This window comes from Prionailurus viverrinus, chromosome C2 (genome assembly GCF_022837055.1).
Source record: "Prionailurus viverrinus isolate Anna chromosome C2, UM_Priviv_1.0, whole genome shotgun sequence".
Lineage (NCBI taxonomy): Eukaryota > Metazoa > Chordata > Mammalia > Carnivora > Felidae > Prionailurus > Prionailurus viverrinus.
This window is the reverse complement of record NC_062569.1, coordinates 128,546,667-128,568,112: the sequence shown is the minus strand read 5'-3', so window position 1 is coordinate 128,568,112 and position 21,446 is coordinate 128,546,667.

Below are 21,446 nucleotides of genomic sequence, written 5' to 3'. Positions count from 1 at the left end.
GAAATAGCCCACTCTTCAATTAATTTTTTAGTTAATTCAGTTAATTTTTGACAGAGGGGCTAAAATAATCTAATGGGAAAAGTATATTCATGATGAAAGAAAACCAAAATCAACTCAGACTCCCAACTTATACCATACATAGAAAACAACTCAAGATGAATCATAGACTTGAATGTGAAGTGAAAACTATATAGCTAAATCCATATGACATAGAACATTTTTGTGACTTAGATGTAGAGTAAGTTTTATTATAGATGGCACCAAAAGCAAAAATTACATAAGAAAAACTATAAATTAAACTTTATAAAATGTAAACATTTTGCTCATTATAAGATTCTCTTAGGAAAATCAATGGATAAACTACAGACTAGGAGCAAATATTCACAAACATACTATCTGTCAAAGGACTGGTATCTAAAATTCTTAATAAAATCATACAATTCAATAAAATATCCAACAACTCGATAAAAACGGTCAAAATATTTGAACAGATATTATTTTATAAAAGAAGCTATATAAATGGTTATAAACACATGGAAAATTTTACAAACCATTAGTCATCAGGGAAAAACAAATTAAAACCACGGTGAGATGCCATTACATAGCCACTGGAATAATTAAAATTCAAAAGAACGGGAACACCAAATTATTTTTAAAAATTTTTAATGTTTATTTGTTTTCAAAAGACAGAGGGGCTCTGAGGGGCAGAGAGAGAGGGAGACACAGAATCTGAAGCAGGCTTCAGGTTCTGAGTTGTCAGCACTTGAACCCACTTGTCAGGCTTGAATCCACAAACCTTGAGATTATGACCTGAGCCGAAGTTGGGCACTTAACCAACTGAGCCATCCAGGTGCCCCAAGGAAACACCAAATTTTGATGAAGCTGATGAGCAAATAAAGTCCTAGTGTGCTATTTGTGGTATTATAAAATGATACAACTACCTCTAGCAATTCCTTATCAAATGAAATACACATCTTCTCTATGACCCTTCTGTATTACTGGATTAGGAGGAAGGGTCAACATAACTTACTTTTTTATTGCTGGTTTAGAATACAGTTTCATTACTGCTATTATGCAAAAACCTGTTCTGAAGTCCGTAACATTCTCCAGTTTCCTTCGTCTCTAAATCCTGTGGCTAACCTTTACTGCTATCCAGATGGACCTTGATTTCATCTACAAGTTTTCTTCCCTGGATTATTTTATGTCTTTCTACTTAGTACATTTATCAACTACTTTGATCACCTATAAGGCATCCTGGCACCACAGTTCCTAGATTTTTTTCAACTACAATGACTTACAATTAAAGAGTAGTTATTCAGCAAGCTCCATCTCAGAGCTTGCCTACAGTTGGAACTTGCATTATTTTTCTGTGATTTACAGTTTTTAATTCTCTCCCTTTTCCACTTCCACTCTGCTCTAACGCTTTTTACCATTTTGCTCTTGTTGTGGCCTCTGATCCTTCAGCACCTGCTCATTTTCCTGGTCTTTTTCTTTCCTCACTTACTGGGACCTAGCATCAGGCTTGAAACTGGAGACCTCCCATAAATATTTGTTAAACTGAATTGAATCCACTCACTTCTCTGCTTTGGTTGCGTATTGTGATTTGTCATCTCAAGGTCCCCTTTAAGACACCCTAGAATCACTCATACCTTTGGCCTGTACTGCATTGCTAAACCCTTAATCACATATACCTGTTGTATCCTCTGTTTTCTCTCCTGCTTTGTTGACGATTGATGTATAAAGTCCATACATATGACTGATCACACATAATAATTACTATAGTAATTACTAAGCTCAGAAAGCCCTAGCTGTAGCTCAGTTGTCCATATATTCATCTTTTGTTCTATTCCTGTTCTATTAATAGTCTACAGTTGTTATTCTAATGTATATTTTTTTAAAAATTTCTTCCAACCTCTTGTCGTCATTTCTTTTCTTTTTTGAGGAAAATAATGACTCTCCTGTTTTCCGGTGTTAATACCTCAATGCTTAATCACTTTCATTCTGACTTCTACAAAAGAGCAAGTTTTATCAATAATTATCCCCTCGCTAAATTTTCAATATGGTTTTCAATGGCTTCTTTCCCTCTTTCTATAAGTTACTCAGATCTCCTCTCCCAAAGAACAAATACCCCTTCACCCCTCAAAAATATTTTTCTGTGGTATCCTAAACACTGCTACCTCTAGTGAGTTAAAATACAAGTTTGCTACTTCTATTTCTTCAACAATTGTAAATTCTTAGACTCTGGCCCCTTAACCACTTAAGTCCCATCACATATGGTAACTGCTTTTAGGAAGGCCATTGGTGATCTTTTCACCAAAATCAATGTCTCCACCAATCCCCCTGTCCCCAGCCCCACCCAGGTTTTCTTTCTCTTTGGACTGGCAAGGTTTATGATCCTCTCATTTTTCAAAACATTATCCTTAACATGGCTCCTGTACTTGGATTCCATTTTATCTTGTATTTTATTCTTAAATATCTTTTTCACATATATTATTTTTTCCTTCTCCACTTTTTTTTTCAAAGTTCTATTTCATCTTGCTTTTCTTATCAAAAGAGGTAATGACTAACAATAGCAGCTGGCCTCACCTGGTTCAAATACATTTTCCTAAAATAAATCTTCTTTTGGGCTACCTGGGTGGTTCAATTTGTTAAGCATCTGACTCTTGATTTCAGTTCAGATCATAATCTCATGGTAATGAGATCAAGCCCCATGTCAGTCTGCACTGACAGCATGGAGTCTGCTTGGGATTCTCTCTCCTTCTCTCTCTGCCCCTCCCCACTCATTCACACTCATGGTCTTGCTCTCTCTGTCTCTCAAAATAAACATTCAAGAAAAACTTCTTTGAATGAAGAACTTATTAATGCCAAAAGAAAACAATTCAATATTGAAAATAAACTTTATCCTGTTTATTGATGTTTAATTTAATCAATTTCTGTCTGCCTCTCTTCCTCCCTCTCTTCCTCCCTCTCTTCCTGCCTCTCCTTCTCCCACTACACACACACACACCCCAACACACACACACTAAATTGAACAAATCACATTTGGCTGTAACAACCAAGTAATTCAATTATTGACAATATATTTGTCCCACATTAGTACTAGAGAGATCCTTCATTTCTAGCATTTGCATCCTATTTCTTCTGGAGCTCCATCTTCCAGTACTCTGTTTCCTGTATCTATTCCACTTGGTCTACTTCTGGGACCCATATGTTCTAACTCATTTGGAGCTGTCTGGAATTTGTAGAAATTCAGTACATAAAAGAGAGGCTTTTTCTCTGTGCTTCAGAGCCTGACAACTATGCCTCTAAGTATAACTATTTCTGTTTATAATTTCTATTGTACAAGCCCAAGGAATTTCTTCACTGTAGTTTCCCATCTCTCACTTTCAAATCTTCCCTGGCAGTAGAAACTGAAATTAAAGCTGTCTAAGCAAACGCTGCCTCACTCGCTATTTGCCAATGTAAGAATTGAAGTATAGTCAGATTATTTTCTGCTTAGTGAATCAAATTGGCTCCCATCAATTCACCTTGTCAATTTCAAGCTCTCCTCCAAAGTTTTCAAAGTTCTCCATAAACTTGGGACACCTGGGTGGCTCAGTCAGTTGAGTATCCGACTTGGGCTCAGGTCGTGATCTCACAGTTCATGGGTTCAAGCCCCACTTCAGGCTCCTTGCTGACAGCTCAGAGCCTAGAGGCTGCTTTGGATTCTGTGTGTCCCTCTCTCTCTGCCCCTCCCCCACTTGCACTCTGTCTCCCTCTCTCTGTCTCTCAAAAATGAACATTAAAAAAAAAAATTCTCCCATAAACTTGTCCAAACTTCTGTAACAATCTTCTTTTTATTCCAACTCACAGTGCTGCTTGCATTACATAAATGTACTGTCCCTAACACAGCATCTTACTGTTCTGGTCAGCACACAATCTTTGGTGGAGTTTACTTCACTACGATGGCTCCCCCTCTTGCTGTACATTATTAATTCTATGTGCTATTCGTGGCCAAGCTTAAGTTTCAATTCATCGGAGAACCATTCCATAGTTATTATACCTTTCTTGTCTTCCCTTTCTCTGGTAATGTTTACTCTGAACCACTATTGAGTATTTCATCACAAATATTATTGTGTTTTTTAAAACTATATTGTAAAGTTCCTGCTGCCAGGTGCTTTATCCAATAAAAAACTTATTGGCAGAGGGAAGTAGACATACTTTTCAGTTGAGCATTTACAGTGCCGGAAATATTGAATATTCAGAGAGTTTGCTAGGTCCCAGATGCTCCCCTAATTTCATTTAATTCTCACAACCGCACTCCGCGGTCATTGTTAAACCCGCTTAATAAATGAGAACTGAGGGTCAGAGAGCTTAAATCTCCAAGGTCAGATATCTAAAGAAAAACAGCCGTGTTTAATAGCAAAGCCTATAATCCTTCGATTTTACCTGATTCCAAATTCTTGTGAAATGGTTGTTTTAAGTAAAAAGCAATGAATTGGTTTAATACGATGTCAAGTATTTGTACGTAAATAGTACACCTAACTTTGAGTCTATACTCTGCAAAGGATCCTTGTTTTTTGGCTGTTTGGGGGGGTTGCTTTGTTATTATTGTTGTTTGTGTGTTTTTTTTTGTTTTGTTTTGATTTTGTGGGGTTTTTTTTTTTTTTTTTTTTGGTATCGTTTTTGTTGGCAGTGAATATCTTTTCTGGAATGTTCTAGTCCTGCCCAAAAGTGCCATTTCAACATGTAGAGTTCCACATGAACTGAAGTTTCAGGTTTGTATTATTTGGTAAAGAAACCTAAAGTTCAAATGACTGATAAGAACCGGTCAAGACGTACTGGAAAAATATCATCTCTTAATGGCAAGCAACAGAGCAATAAAAGCAGAACATCTCCTAGTATTAGGATTAGATGAATAAATTACTAGTGTTTTTGTAATAAGGTCTTTTTAAAGGGAATATCACAATATTTATCTCATAGAAAATATGAAAAATAGTGGGAATAAGGTTAAAAGAAGTCATATAAAAATTTCCAATTGTACTTTGTGCAAATAAGACAGGTTCTCACCTTTAGATGAAAAAAAAAAGAGAACTTCAGAAGACAAAAAAGTGTCATGTAAGCCAAACAAAACAAAACCAAACCAAAAAAACCAAACCTGGATCAGGGAAATAGTATTTATTTTACTGCAGCAACTATAAATATTTCTGAAAAATATATATGGAAGAAAAACCTGTAGAATGGAAAGAGTTTGGCCATCGAGTTATTAGATGGAAAAACTTCAAAGATAATCAGATTATGTCAGTATATCTGAATGACATTTTAATTACACAATGTTAAGAGGAAATGTAATGGCTGAACAAAGGAATTTAGAACTTTTTGGAGACTATATTCAGCTGAGAAAGCCCAGGAGTCTGTCATTTTCTAAGAAAGGTTGATATCATTATGTTATGCCATCAAAGGTTTTAAAGAGAAAGAACTCAGTTTCTCTCTCCTGTTACCTGCTTACATTTGTGTGGTTAGTGAATAAACTTGAATTCTCTTTTCTTAGCCCTGATTAAGGATCTTAAGAGGCCCATCTGAATGTCACTTATGTTGTTTGGAAATATCCCAGATATGAGGGCCAATAGCGTCTTCCAAAGCCCGTTACATTTGCCTCAATCCCAAAGTACCAGGGCACATCACCGGATCCCTACTATGCTTTGTTTCCAACAACTCTCACAGCCATCCAGATATCAGACATCTCTTTTATTATCTACATCATTCTGTTAGCTGCAAAACACTTTAAAGAGAGAGAGAGAGAGAGAGAGAGAGAGAGAGAGAGAGAGAGACTGTCAAGTTAGGAAAAAGAAAAAGAATAGCAACTTAGCTGATATCAAGGGACTTTGAGGCAAATAAGAACTTTCAATATGAGAATAAGGCGAGGAACATGACAGAGATGACAAAAAGACATCTCTCTCTGTCAACAGCCTTCTTCAGTTCCGCTGAGATCCATTAGCAGCTGTGAAGTGTGAAAATTAGGAGCTAAAGCACGGAGGATATTTTAAGGCTGAGAATGCAGCAAGCTTTCACATTTCCTTATCACATCTCCTTTTATTCCATCAAACATGCTATCCGTACTATTTCTTTATGATTTCTCAACAGATTCAAATATTGCCTCAGAAGTCTGCTGAGGGTAATGACCTGGTTGGGAGCGATAGCCTCGAGGGCTTATTTCCCAAGGGAATTTTTCAAGGGGACAGAGAGGGAAGCAGATGTTTTCCATCAGCAACCCATGCTGGAGAAGTACCATCACTCCCTTCCTAACCGCATGCTCCAGGCCGTAATCATGTACTTCTGTCTTCTGCTTTCATAGACACAGCGGCATGTCATAATTCACATCCCGTCTTGTTGACACAGCTGAAGCAAGCTGTGTCACATAGCAAATTGTTTGTTCACTGAAACCAAAGACACAGCAGCTCTTTGTGGAGTGACTAAAAGGAGCTGCAGATTTCTAGATGTTTGCAGTCAAGTGCACTGCAGGGTAGGGGTCCAGAAACACTCCACAAATATGTTTATACTCTTTCAGTCCCGGCTACATATGGGGTATTTCTATCGCTGCCATCCTCATAGCACACATCAGCTAAAACAGAGACTGTGCATCATCTGGATAGCCTTACACCACTCCTAAAGCATCTTGATCAAAATTCCTTGCTGCGCCAAAACACAGTATTTTTAAATGAGGGAATAAATGTGAAGGGGCGAAGGCAACAAGGACTATTATGTAAGAGAGAAAATCAATCTCTTTTTCGAGCAGTGTCAATTACAATACAGCATAGCATGATCTTTGAGGAAACTGAAGACACATCCTGTATTATACACATTTACTGATTACTAGGGACAACTTATTCAGGTTATTTATCACCAATATATTATTGTGTATATTTGTCTCCTAAAATGTGGTTGGCATTAGTTCAGGCAGGACAAGCAAGGCTTAGTGGACAGAGAATTGATGTAAAAATTTATATGCTTGGTCTTGTTCCAGCTGCACACAAATTATGTAACCTGAACCAACTTACTTGAAGACGCAGTTTCCTTATCTATACAGTGAGATCTAAAGTATCCCCAAAACTCATTTAAGCTCTTAAATTCTATTTTCTCTAAATTAATGCTTGGTAATCAAAGCTGCAAATCAGGACAACTGCAATCTAATCATCTTTTCAAATGATTACAAATACTTTTTGAAGACAAAGTCCATATGCCTAATTGTCTCTGCTCTTCTCAAGGTTATACATTCACAGAGAAAATTTTCCCATGGAAATGGGCAATTTTATATAATCAGCTCATTCTTTCTTCCATCCCTCTCTAACTCTTCAAATCCAGGGCTCTACACATTACGTGGTTGGTATTTCCAATCCTTAGTCTATCTGCCATGGCCTCTGATATTTAGTCTATCCCTGGCCAACTCCTTTTCATCACGGCCAGAATCATCTTGAAAAAGCAATTTAATTTCATTCCCCTTTTCCAGAGTATAAAATACTTCTCTGTTAACCTGACAAATCAAGCCAAAGTTATTCACTCAAGCTTTCAAGACCTGTGTATGTTTATGAGCAAATCTTATAAACGCCCCAGAATTACCCACCAGGGCCAAGACAGCTTCCTCACTGCCACAGCTTTATCACTCTCCTTGCTCTGTGGTCCTTTTCTTCTTTATGTCATTTACTTGCCTTAAATCCCTTTTCTGTGACATTTGACCTAATTGGGTTCTGCTCACCCTTCATTGCCCAGTTGAAGCAACTTCAGGCTGCCTCGTGCAAGGATCTCATAGGGCCCTCCAGTTTCTCTTACTTCTCTGAGCATCAAGAATCAAAACTGGCATTTTAGGGTGATAAATATTAGTGCTTCTCCTTTCCACCCACTTTGGAACCAAATGAGAAAAAGGAGGCTTGAAATATCATCTTTTTTGAAATGTTTATTTATTTGCAACAGGGACAGAGAGCCAGGGAGGGACAGAGAGAGAGAGAGGGAGTCAGAGAAACTGAAGCAGGCTCTGAAAAGAGCTTGACATGGGACTCAAACTCATGAACTGTGAGATCATGACCTGAATCAAAATCAAGAGCCAGATGCTTAACCGACTGAGCCACCCAGGTGCCCCAAAATATCATCTTTATTATGAGGAAAGGCTGAATTGGAAATTGTGACCTACCTAGAGCTAAGACTGCAGGGAGTTTGACATATATTTTGCCCCAAATTTGGATAACCACACCTTAGAGTCTGGCAGATTGCTGACCAGAACCCATTCTCCCTGCCAGCAGGTAGATTGGAAAAGACAGGCCAAGGAGGAGGAGGCTGAGTTCCTTCTCCCAAATGTCCCAACCAGATGAGCCTCTCCTCTTCCTCTAGGGTCAGAGAGAAACCATAAATATGTGATGTAAAATGTGAAGTAACTCCACATAGAAACTTGGTGCATCTACTTCTTGGTCAGTCTAAAAGATCACATACATACTGACCCTGTTAGTGTTTTAGTCATATTAAACATGCTCCCCAATGAAATTCTAAGACTCAAGAGGACATGAACCATTATCTGTATTCCTTTTACATTCCTTTTTCATTCCTTATGTGCTAGGCACATAATAATGGTCAAAAATTAAATATTGCCTGATTGCTTAACAAATTCATCTATTCATAATTATTTTTACAATGAAAATGTATAGTATAGATTTGTGTTCATGTTGAATGTGAACAAAAATATTTGCAGATGACAGGAATCTTGAGAACAGTTACCATGTACATGTCTAACAGAAATACATAAAAAGGAAAAAAAAGTCATATATAGAGAATATTTTTGTTCAAGTAGATGGCTTTATTAAAAGATATAACCACCAAAGCTTGTTTTGTTTCTAATAGAGTATAAATGAGCACGGCTACCGATGAAAACAACAATTAACAAATCCTACCATACTTTGTTAGCTCTTTGTGTTAAAGAGGGAAATCAAAGTATTTATCATCTGCCTTAATGAGATACTGTTAGTCACACATCTTACTGACATTATTGAACAGCAGAATCATTTTTTAACCATAACATGGTGGATTTTCGTGGTGTCACAAACTTGGAATGAACTTGAGAATAGAAGTGTTCAAATTATTATACCAATTATTTTTTAAGTATAAAATGGGTAATGTTACATTAAGATGATAATCATAGACCATCTTTCTTTTAATGTTTTTTTTTTTATTTTTGAGAGAGAGAGAGAGAGAGAGAGAAAGTGGAAGCAGGGAAGGGGCTGAGAGAGAGGGAGACACAGAATCCAAAGCAGGTTCCAGGCTGTGAGCTGTTAGCGCAGAGCCCGACATGGGACTCTAACTCACGAACTGTGAGATCATGACCTGAGCTGAAGTCTGATGCTTAACAGAATGAGCCACTCAGGCACCCAAGACCATCTTCAAATAAGAAAGCTAGGTGTCTTTCAAGGACTAACTGCTCTTGGCTACTTTTATATCACAATAAAGTTATTCTAAAATTTCTTAAATCATAAAATTTCTTACTTATACTTTCTTTCCACTCATATTTTGCCACATGTGTTTCTGATCTGTGTTGAATACCTAATGGAGAGAAAGAAACTATCAAAAATGTTTATATATAAAAATATTATATATACAATTTCTATATTGCAATCGAACAAAATAATACATTTTACATATTTTTTTCTAAATGACCTGCTTTTTTTCTTTGGAAAAAGAAGGAATTGTGTTTTGCTTTCAATGTTGTTTTTGTCTATTTGCTGAGGGACATTATGATCAGACAAAGCCTGAGCTGCTTATTGATAAGACATACATACAGTGGCTGAATATTGTTTTCTAATAGGCAATTCTCTAGAGAAAACTCAGGTCTCATATGTCTTCCATCCTTTCTCATACATAATAAAGGAGACTCTCGGGTGTTGATTCTCTGGCAAGCATAACTCAGTTATAGGCTGTCCTATTTAAGAAGACAACATGAAGCTCATGACTGACTAGTATTTGAGCATAAATTGAGTGAAACTTTGTTCAGCTACACAAGCAATGGGTAAGTGTGTGTGTGTGTGTGTGTGTGTGTGTGTGTGCGCGCGTGCGCACGCGCCTGTGCGTGCGTCAAAGAGGTTATAATACTGGCTATGATAGGTTGAGAAGTCTCCCCCACCACCCACCTTGCCCTGGCCAATGATGTCTATATGCTAATACTAAGAGCCTGTTAATATATTACCTTACCTGACAAAAGGGATTTTCAAGGTGTGATTACATTAATGGTGTTGACTTGGGATATTATTCCGGATTATCGTTGTGGGACCAGTGTAAGCACAAAGGTTTTTACAAGAGGGAGGCAGATTGGTCAGAATCAGAAGATGTGATAATGGAAGCAGAGGATCAAAGTCAAAGAGTAATTTGAAGATGCTATACTGCTGGCTTTGAAAATGAAGGAAGAGGACACCAGCTAAGGAATGCAGGTCGACTCTAGAAGCTGAAAACTGCAAGAAGGCAGATTCTTTCCTAGAGCCTCTGGGGAGCACAGCCCTGCCAATATACTGATCTTGGCCCAAGAGAATCCATTTCAGATCAGAAGATCTCCAACACTATGAGATAATAGATGTGGGTTGTTTTAAGCCACTGAGTTTGTGGTAATTTGTTATAGGAGCAATAAGAAACCAATACATTAAAAGTTGTTTAGAAATAGGAAAAAGGCAAATATAAGCTGACTTCATATTTATGAAAACACATTGTTATGCTAACAAAATGTATTAATCTTCACAAAGTTTTAATTATGAAATAAATGTTATAGCATCAGAAAACTTTCCGAGAATTTCTGTTTTCACTTTTTAGAAGTTCCAAAAAAATTTCCAAACCCAGCTTGAATGTAGAATAGTCCTAGTTTTAATGATCCCTATAGACTTAGGTCTAAGTCAAAAGAAACCTTGAAACCTTGGCTTGGAATATTTCCTAATACCGGTCAATAGAACTTATCTGCGTTTTGTACTTGGAATTACTTGTTATATTACTGACGCTCAATTTAATTTATTTTTCACCAATTTTTGGTAATGTACATTCCTAAGCCCTGTAGACTTAAAATTCTTTTTTTAACTTACTTAAGCAAAGTCTATTCTTTCTGGCTCTGTAAATTTAGAGAAATGCCTGTGTTTCTGCATCTACCACCAATAACAAGATACAGATTATTTCTACCAACCCCGAAATCCTTCATGTTACTGTTTTGTAGTTAAGCCCTGTTCCCCAACCCCAACACTTGGTAACTTTTATCTGTCTTCCATCCCTACATTTTTATGTTTTCCACAATACCATACAAGTAGAATGATACAAAATTTTATATCATTGTCCTCTGGATCTGACTTCTTTTACTTAGTCAAATATACAAGAGATTTAAACATGTAATGGAGTCTGTCAGTAGTTCATTCATTTTTATTGTTGGGTTTCCAACTGTATAGAGGTAAAACAATTTATCCCTTCCCAGTTAAGAGACGTTAGAGTTATTTCCAATTTTGGTTTATTACGAACAAAACTACTATAAATATTGTATGTAGGTTTTTGATGGTAAGTTTTCACTTCTTTCTAAGAGTGGGAATAAGTTATACGTTTATTTTTTTTTAACAAATAACCAAACTGTCTGTCCCATCCCTTCTTTTCCTCCCCTCCTCTTTTCTTCTCTTTCTTTCTTGTCTTTTTGAGAGAGAGAGAGAGAGGGAGAAAGAGAGAGAGAAAGAGAGAGAATGTGGGTTGAGGAGTGGGGCAGAGGGAGAGAGAAAATCTTAAGCAGGCTCCATGCCCATTGTGGAGCCCAACTCAGGGCTCAGTCTCACAATTGTGAGATCATGGCCTGAGCTGAAATCAAGAGTCAGAGGCTTAGCTGACTGAGCTTCCCAGATACCCTAAATTGTCTGTATTTTCTAAAGTGGCTGTATCACTTTTGCTTTCCCAGCAGCTACAGTTCTATTTGTTCTATGACCTTGTCAGCATTTGCTATTGTCATTCTTTTCATCTCATCTTTCCTAAAAATGTTACTCTAATAGTATGACACTGTTGATTTAATTTCAATTTCCCTCATGAATATTTATGTTGAACATCGTTTTACATTATTATTTACACCTTTATATATACTTTATAGTAAAATAGCTCTTCAAATCTTTTGCCCATTTTTTTTTAAATTGGGTTTTTGTTCCCTCATTGTTGAGTGAGAAAAGTCACTACATGTTCTCTATATAAAATCCTTCCAGATAAACCATCTGCAAATGTTTCTCATAGTTTATAGTTTGTGTTTTCAGTCCTTTAATATTGCATTCACTGAACAAAAGTTTTAAATTTAATTTTGATCAAGCTCAATTTTTATCACTTGTTTCTTTTAAAAAAATCAGAATTTGGGGGATCATATTTTTTTTTAATTTGCCTAATTTAAGGCTACAAAGATATTTTCTTTTTTTAATTTTAATTTTAATTTTAATTCTAGTATAGTCAACATACAGTATTATATTAGTTTCAGGTGTACAGTATCGTGATTCAATACTTCCATACTTCATTACTCAGTGTTCATCATGATGACTGCACTCATGAAGTGCCTTCACCCATCCTCACCCCCACCTCCACTTTGATATGCTTTATTTTCAACGAGTACCCTCAGTTATTTTTTTTCATCGAGAGATACTTTTATAAATGTATTGAAGTTTTGTAGTATTAGGTTTTATATTTCAGTATATAATACACTGTATTTAATTTTTGCATACATTGTGAGAGATGGGTCAATTTTTGATCTGTTTTGTTCTCATATAGATGTCAACTCTGCCAGCATAAATTCATGAAAAGACTACCCTTACTCCATTCACTTGCCTTTGCAACTTTATCAAATTATTTTATTAGTGTGGGTCTACTTCTTGACTCTATTGCATTCAACTGATACATGTTTCTTTTTAAAATTATTATTATTATTATTATTATTATTATTATTTAAATTCAAGTTAGTTAATACACAGTGTAGTCTTGGCTTCAGGAGTAGAACCCACTGATTTATCTCTTACATATGACACCCAGTGTTCATTCCAAAAAGTACCCTCCTTAATGCTCACACCCATTTAACCCATCATCCCACCCACCTCCCCTCCATCCACCTTTACTACTACAGCCACTCTTGAAAACAGTATGGAGGTTCCTCAAACAATTAAAAATAGAACAACCCTATGACTCAGCAATTGCACTACTAGGTGTTTATCCAAAGGATATAAAAATGCTGATTCAAAGGAGTACATTCATCACAATGTTTATAGCAGTGCTATCAACAATAGCCAAACTATGGAAAAAGCCCAAATGCCCATCAACTGAGGAATGGATAAAGAAGATGTGGTATGTATGATACATGTTTCTTTTTGTCAATACCATACTATCATCTTTTTTTACATTTTTCTGTAGACTTAAAACAAACCTTGAAATCAGTAATATGAATTTTTTGTTCAACTTTGTTTTTCCATTATAAAATTGTTTTGGCTATCCTAATTCCTTTGCCTTTCCATATTAATTTTAGAATAAAATTCTAAAATTGTCAACTTGTCAATTTCTATAAAATTCATTCTAGGATTTCTATTGAAATGGCATTAAATTCCAATTTGAGAAGAATCAGCAAAACTATTGAGTCTTCTAATTCATAATAATTGTATGATTTTCTGTTAATTTTGGTTTTCTTTGGTTTCTCTTTTTCTGTAGTGTTCAGTATATTGATTCTGCAAATATCTTGTTAGGCTTAATCTTTAAAATTTCATTTTTCTATGATGTTGTTGTAAACTGTATTTTATCTTACATTTTGAATCCCAATGGTTTATTGCTACTATAGAGAAATGCAATTGTTTTTTTTTTTTTTTTTTTACTATATTGTCCTTGCTTATTTCAATTTTGTTTTACTGCTAATACTACTTAACTCTAGGACTTTTTCTGTAGACTTTTTAGTACTATTGTCTGTGAATAGAGAAAGTTTTGGTTCTTGTTTATAATGTGAATGCCTTTCTTTTCTTTTGTTGTTTTATTACATTGTCTATGACTTCCAGCATGAGATTGGCTAAGAATGATGAGAGCAGTCATCCTTGTCTTGTTCACCATCTTGAGGGAGAGAAATAAGTCATCAGGGTGATATTGGGTACTTTTGTAGAGTACCCAATCTGTTATCAAGCTTCTGTTCCTAGTTGGCTAAGAATTTTTATTAGTGATGGAAGATAGAATTTGGCCAAATGTTTTTTCTGCATTTATTGAAATACTCAGGGTTTCTCCTATTTAGTTTATTAATATTATGAAGTACATTGATTGGTACTCAAATATTAAACCAGTCTTATATTCAGATAAACCCTGCTTATTTGTGATGTGTTTTGCTATACTTACATATGGTAGAATTGGTTTTATAATTATCCTGAAGATTTTTATAACCATACTATGAATGATCTTGGCTTGTGATTTTCTTTTCTTCTAATGTCTTTGGTTTTGACATTTAGGTAATTATGACCTCAAAAAAAATCTTGGGAAGAGGTCCCTTGTATTTTCTTAAAAAAAAATTGTATGGGATGTGAATTATTTCTTCCTTGAATGTTTGAGAGACTTCACTAGTGAAACTATCTATATTTAGAAGTTTTTAGTAAAGATTTATAATTAGTTGTAATGTTTAATCTTCATTTTGTAAGACTCTTCAGTTGTTTATTTCTTCTTGGGTAATGTCTGGTAGTTCATATCTTTTAAAGAATTGGTCCCTTTCATCTATGTGCTTTACATGGCATTCCCTTATTATCAGTTTATTGTCCATGAATTCTGTAGCGATGACTTCTTTTCATTCCTAATATATTGTCATTTTTCACTTTTTCTTTTCTTTTTTTTTTTGTCAATCAATCTAGAGGTTTATTAATGCTGACTTTTTCTATTGTTTTTATGTTTTAATTTCTTGGATCCTGTCTTTATTATTTCTTTTCATTTGTTTTAGGTGTTATTTACTTTTGGGTTGTTTTCCCTAGTTTCTTGTGGAGGATGTTAAGCTTACTGGTTTGACACCATCATCTTTTCTACTATAAGTATTCAATACTACAGATTTCTGTTTATATATTGCTTTAATTGGATCTCATACATTTTGATGTTGTATTTTTATTTTCATGTGTTCATAAAACTTTTTCAGTTTACTTAAATTTATTTAAATTTTTGAGCCATTCTCTTTGACCCATAGAAGTGTGAATTTTTTTATCCCAAATATTTTATTTTTTTTTTTTTATTTTTAATTTTTTTTAATGTTTATTTATCTTTGAGACAGAGACAGACAGACCATGAATGGGGGAGGGTCAGAGAGAGAGTGAGACACAGAATCAGAAGCAGGTCCCAGGCTCTGAGCTGTCAGCACAGAGCCCGACGCGGGGCTCGAACTCACGAACCATGAGATCATGACCTGAGCCGAAGTCGGAGGCTCAACCGACTGAGCCACCCAGGCGCCCCTATCCCAAATATTTTAGAATTTTCCAAATAGTTTTCTGCTATTTATTTCTAGTTTTATACTTTCATGGTCAGTTTAGCTCCATTATGGCCTGAAAATATATCTATATTTTTAATATTTATCAGAGTATTTTTATGGCATATAATATATGGATTTGGGTGAATATTCCAACTACATGAAAAAATGTATACTTTGCTATATTGTTGGGTAAAATGTTCTATAAGTGTTAAGGCAATAAATATTGCAGTAGGTCTCCTACAGACTTGTTGATTTTACATCTACTTATTCTACCAATTATTGAAAGAGGAGTTGTCTTTAACTATATTTAGACATTTAAGAAGTTCCCTTTCCAGTTCTATCAAGTTTTATTTATTTTTAAATTGTGTTGTAAGGTGAATACACATTTAGGGTTGTTATGTATTCTTGGAAGATTGGCCACTTTGTCATGTAATATAACTTTTTGCCGCTCTTTTTCTAGTTTCTATAGTTTACTTTGTCTGATATTAACATAGTCATTCCAAACTTGTGTTTTCATGGTGTAACTTTTCCCATATTTTTACTTTTAAGCTATCTATATGTTTATATTTAAGTGTGTTTCCTGTAGATAACATACATGCCTTCCTTTTTAATCCAATCTGACAACATTTTACATTTAATGTAATTATAGATATAGTTAGAATCATCTATTTGCCAGCTACTTTCTAACTTTTTAATGTTTTGTTTTATTTATTATTATTATTATTATTTGCTTCACTTTTTCTCTTTCCTGCATTCTTTAGGGGTAAATAAGCAGTTTTTAATTATTCAACTTATCTCCATTATTTGTATATAATTTATGCCTCTTCTTAAAAAAATGTAGCAGTTCTAGTATACACAGTAAATGTTAATTACATAGTCTACTCTCAAATAATTTTACAAGAGTATTTTCTAATTCTTCTGTCCTACTTTTGTGCTACTCTGTTGATACATTTTAATTTTGCATATTATATAAGCAGGACATGCTTCTATTCTTACTTTTAGACAGTTACTTAGATACTTACTTAGACAGACTTTGCCCAGCGCAAAGAAAAGTAAAATAAATTTTATTTGCTCTTTTTAAATTTCAGTCCCAGTCCTGTTTATTTTTTGTGCAGATTCAAGTTATTGTCTGGTATCATATTTCTTCTGCTTGAAAAAAGTTAATTTGTTGTTGTTGTTTTGTAGTATAGGACTACTGGCAGTGACTTTTCTCAGTTCTGGTTTACCTCAGAAAATCTTTATTCTTTCATGATGAGAAATATTCTTGCTTAGTATAGATTTTTCATGCTCAGTTTTTTTCTTTCATCACTTAAAAGATGTCACTTATGGTGTTCTGACTTGCGTGGTTTCAGACAAGAAGACTTCTTCAATTCGTGTCTTTGTTCCTTTGTATCTCAGGTGTCATTTTCCCAATGGCCACTTTCAAGATTCTCTCTTTATCTTTGACTTTCAGTAGTTTAAATATGGTATGCCTAGAAGTGTGAGTTTATTCATTTCTTTACCCTGCTGTTCTCTGATCATCTTAAATATATAAGTTGATTATTTATTATTAATTTTGTACAATTCTTAGCTCTTACTTCTTCACATATTTCTTCTGCCCATTCCTTTCCTCCACTTCTGGAAGTCCAGCTACATGTATGTTAGATCATGTGACATTGCCTTACAACTTTTGGATGTTCTATTCTTCATGGTTTTGTGTTTTTTCCTACTTTTTTCCCCCTCTGTTTCAGTTTGGGTAATTCCTATACCCTACCATTGGTCTATTCCCAAGCAGTCTTGAGTCTACTAATGAGCCTACTGATGGCATTCCTCATTTTTACTTGATTTTTTATTTCTATTATTTCCACTGTTTCTGCCAGTTTTCATCACTCTGCTGAAAATGGCCATCTAGCTTGGCAGGTTTCCATCTTTTCCATTGAAACATTTAACTATGGTTTAAATTTGCTGATATTGCCAGCCTCTGTGTCATATGCGAATATGGTTCATTGATTATTTTCCCCTGGCAGTACGTTGTCTTGTTTGCTTTTTCAGATTACTCTGCGGCCTCAGCTTTCTGATGGGCTCGGGAAAAGTTGTGAAGTTCAAATCGGTCAGCTTTATTGTTGTTATTTTTAAGGATGGGAGTGTTATTCTTTCCTATTTTCTGTATCCCAAGTGAAACCCCAAACCAGCACTGAGTAAGTTTTAAAAATAAGTAATACCATCTCTGCCTTGAGGCAGCATATAGGCTACTGTGCATGTATTTGGTGGGAATAAGATAGGGGGATCATAAAGGAACAGATACCGAAACGACTATGATTCATTTTAATCCAAGCATATTTGTCATGTACATGCACTGCCAGATCCAGAGAAAATTTAGGCAAAATAATCAATATGAAATCAGAGGCTTCTTATAATTATTAGTTTTACATATTATAATAGCTTATAATATAGGTTGTTATTTATGTCGACATTGAGAATATAATGGAATAAATAATTTCTCCAATGTCATATATATGGTAACTATTGAGGCCAAGATTCAGACCCATATCTGATGCGCAAAGTTCACATATACCCATCAAATTTTACATCCAACTGGAGGTTGGAGGCAGAATGAGAAACAGTCTTATTAAAAATACACTACTAGAGCTTTTGTTGTGATGAGCACTGGGTGTTACTGTAAGTGATGAATCACTAAGTTTTACTCCTGAAACTAATATTACACTGTATGTTAACTAAATGGAATTTAAATAAAAACTTGAAACGAACCAAAAAGTAAAATTCAGTGAGAAAGAAAATAATTTTAAACAAGAAAAAAAATGCACTACTTGTGGTAGACAGAGAAATTTTAAGACGAGATAAAGTCTTCCAAAATAAGTCAGATTTAAGATTAATTAGGGATGCATGTATGTAATTAAAAGAGACAAATGAATGTTAGAATTGTATGGAAATCAAATCTATTGTACCTAGATAGGGAGTTAAATAGTACTCAACTGATGACTGGAAATGCTCACATCAAAAGGTAGATGTTTTGAATAAGTGAAGGATTTTAAAAGAGGCAGAAGAGGGAGGTGATGAGACCAGTTCAAATATAATATCTTGAATTGTCAAAAATGTATATATGGCTTCATGTCTAGTAGATTGTTAGGAAGTATTAACTTGGGGGAGGACTGTAACAGAGAAATAGGCATGGCATATGTCTTTAAAGAGAAAATCATTGAACCTATGGAAGAAAATCATACTCCAGAATTATTAGGGTGCTGATAGGGGTAAAAATAATGTCAAAAGAAGCCTCAATAAATATCTGTATTTAGAGAATGGGAAGAGAATAGCAATGTTCAAGGAGATAAACACAGAATGGAGAAGTAATCAGAGAGAAGAAACATTTTTTTTATAAATGCAAAAGAAGAGATCCAAAAAAAAAAAAAAAAGAAAAAAGAAAAAAAAAGGAGAGAAAGAAAAAAGTTTATGTCAAATGTTCATGTGAAACTGAGTGGGTAAAGTATGTAAAAAGTCTTTAGGCCTTTATTTTTTTAATGTTTTTTTTTTGACATTATTTTTAACAGAGTGAGACAGAACAAGACAGAGCACAAGTGGGGGAGGGGCGGGGGGGGGGGTTGCTCACAGGATCCGAAGCAGGCTCCAGCCTCCTATCAATCAGAGCAGAGCCCAGCCCCAGGTGGAGCTCAAATCCACAGACCACCAGATCATCACCTAAACCAAAGTCGGGCACTCAATCCACTGAGCCACCTAGGCACCCCATTAGGATTTCTTGATAAAGACGTTGTTAGTGAGCAGTAGTTCAAGTTCGTATTGCAGAAGCATTAAGGCAGCAAAATATAATCTTACATCTGATTTTTATTAAAATATGCATGTTCAATGTATAGGAATTTCCCCAAGCATTCTTTAATTCAATAACATATGTATTGCTTTGGAAAAGGTTTATATTTTGTACAAATGCAGAATAATTTGAAAAATGATATGCATTGGTAAAATATGTTATTTTTGCTTTACCCAAATTTTAATAAATTTATGGAAAAATGGAATTCAGATTATATTTTTTATTCCTTATTATTGTTTTCCTAGAATTCATCAAAATATGGGCATGATTGTAGTACCCATTTTTTCATTTTTTCTGAGCATGAAATAAATTTCTCTTTAAAACTTCTTAGTTCAAGTTGACTTGTTTGGTGTTTTATTTGCACTGGCTCATTTTGCTTTCTTTGCTCAGCCAGGCAGATCGCTAATTTCAATTGGAATATTGGCCACTCAGGATCACATTATATTTCAGGGTCATTTGTATCAATTCTTTTGGTTACAGGACTGTTTATACTAAATTCACTGGAAGCAGTGAAATATTCAGCATTGTTGATCCTGAAAGAGTTAATTTGCAAGGCTGAACTGTTCCCATAGTTCTACTGTAATTGCTGCTGATTATTTTTATGTTGTAATGAAGCAATAATGATCAAAGCACAGGGCATTTCTTAGGGATCCATGACTGGCTGGTTTTGCCTCGGGCCATTAACCCCAGTCATTAATTCCTTTGGAAATGCATTGTGCTTAGGTCATTATTGTTAGTAACAGAGCTGTATGAAAACATTTGCACATACTCTGGAGCAAAGCTGTTGATTATTTTCTGTACATACAAGTTTTGTGATTGAGAAACTTAAGGGTGAAGAAGTTTGGCCAAGAGAGAAAAATAAATTATTGTTCAGTGGAGAAGAATTATATATTTAACATGTATGTACTCTAATATCATAGATGTGTGCGCATATATATACATATAAATACATATATATGCACACACATCTATCTATCTATCTATCTATCTATCTATATATGAGCATGTATATAAATATATGAATACATGAATAAACGTACATCTTTTTTATCCTTGGACTGGATAAATGTATTTAACTTGTAAATATATTACATATCAGCTGAAGATTTTAAAAACCACCATTTCTAATTATAGCTACATGCTTAATTATGAAAAATAAATACTGAGCAAATGTACTTTTTCCCCCATATATATATTTTAGAGACAGAGCGTGAGTAGGGGAGATAGCTGGGGGCAGGGGAAGGAGAGAGAGAGAGAGAGGGAGAGAGAGTGGGAGAATCTTACACAGACTCCACGTTCAACACGGAGCCGGACACAGGACTCGATCTCACAATGCTGGGATCATGACCTGAGCTGAAATCAAGAGTTGGATGCTCAACCAACTGAGTCACCCAGATGCCCCTCTCCTACTATATATTTATTCCTCCCTAATACAGCTGGGAGAGTGAACATGAAAAAAATTTCTCTGAAAATTTATTTTACATTCAGTAACAAATTAAAAAGCTAGCTTTGTTCTCTCCTAGATACAATCCCTTAAAATAGTGATAATGGTGGCACTGTAATTATCACACTCAAAATGTTCTATTTTATTTTTTAATATTCTGTATACACGTCACTAAAGTTCTCACCAAAAGGATAGCTAGAGTGTGAGCTAGCCTGGAAAATCAAATAGCAACACAACTTAAACTCTGTCTTGAAGTTCAAGGGTTACACTTGTAATCAAAGAGCTATAATTGAAACTTCACTTTAGCTAAGCTTCCCTATAAGGCAACCATTTGCTCTAGGAAAGAGGTGAGAGACCAGGAAACACCAAATGGTCAAACTGAAATCAAGCAAAGCTCAAGAAATGCTGTCTTCCCTTTACTCCCTGGTAAATGAAGTTGTTTCTGTGATAGACCTCAGTCACTGTTGAAGTTTAACTTACTGAGAACAGTAATTTCCAATTTTCATTAAAGTTTAAATTTGCACTATTAAAAACAATGTAACTGCTATTTAGTTTTTATCTTTTATATTCTTCCATATTTAAAACTTAATCGTGACTAAAATAAGCAAACAGAAAGAAAAGAGATATGCCTAGAGAAGATTTTGGATATTGTCCTTACAAAATTTGCTCTATCTAATGGAATTGGAAAAATATAACTGAAAATGTCAAGGGCTCCTGGG